This window comes from Lygodium microphyllum, chromosome 23 (assembly GCF_053477565.2).
Source record: "Lygodium microphyllum isolate KBCC chromosome 23, Lygodium_microphyllum_v1.1.10, whole genome shotgun sequence".
NCBI lineage: Eukaryota > Viridiplantae > Streptophyta > Polypodiopsida > Schizaeales > Lygodiaceae > Lygodium > Lygodium microphyllum.
The window spans coordinates 86,885,063-86,890,748 of record NC_141157.1 but is presented as its reverse complement, the minus strand read 5'-3'; positions in this window follow the sequence as shown (position 1 = coordinate 86,890,748).

Genomic DNA, 5,686 nt, shown 5'->3' with positions numbered 1-5,686 from the left:
ATTACTATTAGCAAAGCAATTAGCAATGTATTATATTATTTATATTTATATACTTTATTATAGATATAAATAGCTAGATAAATAATAAATATAGAAGAAGAAGAAGATAGATACATACAGATACATATATTGATAAATATAGAACATTATAGAATATAGAAGATATATGTATTATTTTATTACATTGCATTATATTATACTACTTTATACTATATATATTATATTATATTGTAACACTTATAATTACAAATTATATTATATGATATTAATATTAATTTTATTAATTAATAGTCAATGGTTGCTTATTATATTATATTATATATTATTTATTATTATTGTTGTTGTATAGTAGACTATTATAAATATAGATAATAGATACAAATACATACATATATTGATGGATATAGAATAATAAATATAGATAGAACATAGAAGATAGATATAATAATAATACTAATATAGTTATAGTTAATTAATTAGTTATTATATTATTATATATTGATTACTATTATAATATTTTATCTTTTTTGTTTAGTATAATAATTATTGTATTATAGTTATAAGTAGATACAGATATTGATGGATATATAATAATAAATATAGATAGAAGATATACATAATAAGAATAATAATAGTATAGTTAATAATTAGTTATTATATTATTATATAGTTATTAATGCCATATTATTTTATATTATTACATTCTTATTGTATTATTTTATTATATAGTTTAAATAGTTTATATAATAATATAGTTATAGTTAGTTAATTAGTTATTATATTATTATATATGTATTAATATTATATTTATTATTATTATTATTACATTCTTATTGAAGTATTTTATTATATAATTAAATAGTTTAATTAATTATTATATATAGTTACAGTTAATAGTCAAATTGTTAGTTGTATTGTATGTATTATTAGTTTGTTATTAGTTATTTGGTTGTGTTGTTATTGTTTTATTATTTTATTATTGTTTTGCTATTTTAATTTGTTTAGTTTTTATTAATTTTAATTTAATTTAATTTATTATTATTATATTTTATTACGATATTATTTTATTTGGATATTGTTAATTGTATTGTATTATTATCATTATTATTATATTTTTAGTATTTTAATTATTATTTAATTAATATTATATAATTATATATTATTATATTAGTTATATAGTTAATAATAATAATAATTAGTTATATATTTTTTTAATTAGTTAATTAGTTTAGTTGTTATTCAGTTTATTATTAGTTGTTATTTTAATTTTGTTAGTGACTTTATTTTATTATGATGTTATTTTATTTAGATATTATTAGTTAGTTAGTTATTTGTTATTATTGTTATTATATTATATTATTATGGATTTATTTAGTTCTAGTTTATTATCACTTTATTATTGGTTTGTTATTTTAATTAGTTTAGTTTTTATTTAGTTTATTATTAGTTTATTGTGGTATTATTTTATTTAGATATTGTTAGTTGTATGTGTTATTTTTTATTAGTTATATTATATTTATTAATATTATTTTAATTTTACTTTTCATTAGTTTAGTTGTTATTGTTATTATTAGTATTATATTATATAGATATAGAAGATTAGATTAGATAGATGTAGATGTTAGTTTATTGTTATAGTTATTTTATTTTATTATTTTTATTGTTATTATTTTACTAATAAATGTTTTAGGATATGTGTTTTAAGACATGGAGTGGAAGATTTTGTAGTAACTTTAAGATATGTATTATATTGTCTATCCTTAAAGGTGCCAGAGTGGAGGTAAATTATAATACTACTACTATATTACTCATGACTTTCATTATTGATAGATAGAACTATCCTTTGCCTCACTGATTGCGATTTATGGGGCATTATTAAAAGCCTATATTGACGCTTTTAAACTTAGGAAGTTGTTTAGTGTGTGAGCTATAATTTTATTGGCAGGAGTGGGAAGTGTTGCATCGTTCTAGGGCATGATTTTCTAAGAAAGAATATTGCATGGTATGCATCATATAAACTTAGGTACACCAATTAAAAAGCCAACTCATTGGTCTAATACACGTGTATTTTATGGAGTGGAAGGTTTTGTAGTAACTTTATAAGATATATGTATTATATTGTCAATCCCTAAAGGTACCAAAATGGAGCTAGATTATATTATATTATATTATATTACTATTTATTTATTCATGGTCATGACTTTCATTATTGAGAGGTACAACTATTATTTGCCTCGCTCATTACGATTCCTGGGGTTGGCATGGGTATAATAACACTTCATGGCATTAAAAATCTGTTATTGATATTTTTAAACTTAGGAGGTTGTTTAGTGTGTGAACTATAGTTTTATTGGTTGGAGTGGGGAATGTTGCATCGTCCTGGGGCATGATTTTCTAAGAAAGGATATTGTATGGTGTGCACCATGCAACGTTAGGTACACCACTTTAAAATACCAACTCACTAGTCATTATGGCATTGGGTTCGATCCTTGACTTTGCTCATTATGCAAGGGGGGTTTTGCATCATGAAATGGATATATCCATTGTGACAAAAACTCTAATCTCTCACCTAGGGAGCCATGGGAATTTGCTTAAAATAATCCAAATGCACCTTGAAGACCCACTTGAGTCCTATGTGTGGGATAAAAAAATTAAAACCTCACTCCAGATGCTACTTACTATAGCAAATTCTATTGTAATCAATCATATGGTCTAATGCACATATGTTTTAAATTTAATGCTTTGGAAGTTAATCTAATGCCATCTAGGATTTTTCACTATTTCTAATTTTTAAGATAAGATAAGAATAGTTAATATGCACCTCGATGTTGACGCATGTGTTTTGCACAGCATGGAGGACAAAAATGTGTCTGCAACAAATGTTGTGCAGTGCACTCCTAGTGTGCAAATGAATATGTGCAAAGGGAAATAGGTTATAAGGAAGAAGGCAGTTTGTCGTGCACTCAGGCATGTTGGAGGATACGAAAGTTCTATTAGTTTCTTGAGAGTCATTCATCACTTGGATGGGCTTGAGAAGCAAGTGACGGCACTATTTCGACGTCAAAGGGCTTCGATTTCTCTTGGTGAGAGCATTGATAGTGGTCTACAGAGGGTTGAGAGAATTTTGGAGGAGAAATACGAAGGGAACCTTTGTGATGGGGTGAGGATATAGAATGAGTTGGAAGAAATCAAGGGTTACATAGGGGAGGTATATGACCATGTCCGAAAATATTGGCCACGTATTGGATCCTTGGATGATCATGATGAGAAGATGAAAGATCTTATTGACAATGCTAGTCGTATAGAGGATGGCATATGTGAGTTAATTGCTCACAAGCATGAGAATGTTTCCCTTGATGTGCAACTTACTTCTTTGAAAGTTTCTCTTAATAGGTTTTTAGCAATGTTAACCCAGATGAATCGATGTGTGGGGTCATCCCCTTACAATCAAGAACATTGCCCTTGATGTGCAACTTGCTTCTTTCAAAGTTTACCTAGATAGGTTTTTGGCAATGTTAACTTGGACGAGTCGCCACTGCATAAGCACATCCTTGAAAATCTCCATTTTGAAAAACATTGTCTATCTCTTCCAAATTGAAAATCGCCACATACTTGATATATATAACCTCTGCAAGACTTTTTAAATGAGTTGTGTTTTATTCGATTGATGAAAATCTCCATTTTGAAAAACATTGTCTATCTCTTCCAAATTGTTAAAAATTTTTTAACTCATTTTGGTTATGCATTTGGTGGCCTTTGTTGAGCGATGTGTGCATGTGCTAAGGCATGGCTATATATGCATTTGGTTATGTGTGTTGGGTCTAAAGACTTGCTTGGATGAGGCTTATGATCTATTATTGTCTCACTTATATCTTATTTTAAAGTGCTTGGGCCAATGCTTTTTTTGTGATGATGTGTACTTTCTTTTTGTGAAGCTTATATTAGTTTTAATGTAACGATGTGATACCTCTTTCTTGAGGTTTGATCTATATAAAGAATTATTATATCTTGCAATGTGGATACAACTTTTTTTATTTTTGTAGTGTAGTGCATGCAAGAGTAATATTCTCTAATTGTATGGTCTAATTGTAATGTTTGAATACATATATATATATATATCCAACGTTTGGCTCAATTTATTGGGGAGCTTCAATCTATGACGCATTTTTCTCTCTTTTAAAGAGTTTGTAAACATTGATCGCATTTATAATTCTATGTACGTGTCCATTGTCTCTTTGTTGAGGTTTGATCTATAGTCTATAGATAGAATTATTGTCTTGCAATCTAGAGAGAAAACTTCATTGATTTTTGCAATGTAGTACGCATCAAAGAGTAATATTCTCTGTAAAATACTTGGATATGGATCTCTCTCTCTCTCTCCCTCTCTCTCTAATATTAGTTTCAATGTTTAGGAACTTGCTATGGATTGGAATAATGTGTATTCTTTCTTTTTTGAAGAGTTTGTAAATATTAAATATATTTTTATTTTTAAGTATATTGCCTTTTTCTTGAGGTTTGATCTATAGAAACACTTATTATGTCTTGCAATCTAAAGAGAAGAGTTCATTGATTTAAGAATCCTAACGTTTTAGGTATATTGCACATTCATGTTGAAGAGTGATGATTGGGTTTGAGTTATAGGCTTTGGGGGATCTCTTTGCCAGTTAGATATAGTTTTTTTTCGTTTGTCTTTGGATTAGATATCTAAATGTATAGAACATATAAAAATATATGATGATTTTGATTTTGATTTTGACTAGTATTATTCCTTTCGCATAGGAGGATTGTGCTGATTTAAATTGCTGTAGTATTTTGGATTATGTGATTCTAGATTGATTCTACTTTTAAGTCTTTTTGAAAATACTAATCCCAATCAAGTCTCTCCTTGAAAGAATGCATGTTTTCTCTTGATGTGCAGGCTTTGTGAGAATCCAAACAATATGGGATTTTCACATCAGAGAACTAGCAAGGATTATGTGTTACATATTCATAGGCATACACTACAAGATATAGGCCTTATACAGACATTAAAAGTGACGAAAATATAAATAACAAAATTTGCTCCTGTTGTGGCAAAAAGCATCGTTAATGGCGACGCCATAGAACAGTCGATATCGAACGATAATAACGACGCCAATAATGACACGAGTAGTAAATTTGCGACGCTAATAGCAATGGTAACATGGCAGCATTGTGTGCTTTATTTGGGACATATAAAATAGTTTCTGCACTGTGTACAATGCTCGTGCAAACAAAAACAAAGTATACTGAAATCATAACACTGATACATGAAATAAATACATGATCACATAATGAAAGCAATTGATACAATCATGACAAGATATCACTAATACATAGAAAATGTCTACACAGATCAAGCGGCCAAAAAAGAAAGGGGCGTGAGCTCCAGGGATCCAAGGGCGAGGTATATATCCTCGCCATCCGAAAGCTTGTCCTGCCGCAAAGGAGCATCAAACGAACTCTGCAAAAAAAGAAACAATAACACATCAGTCCACCATACAATAATGCATTCTAATTAAACATGGTAACTATGGACAAGAAAGATGAAGGGCTGCCGTGTCTATACAATCGGTCAATCAATGCAGTGAGACCATGCCTCTCTGTATATCGAGTCTCAAGGCGGGTCGGATCGCGATTTGTAATGGAGTGCTGCAAAGAAAACAAA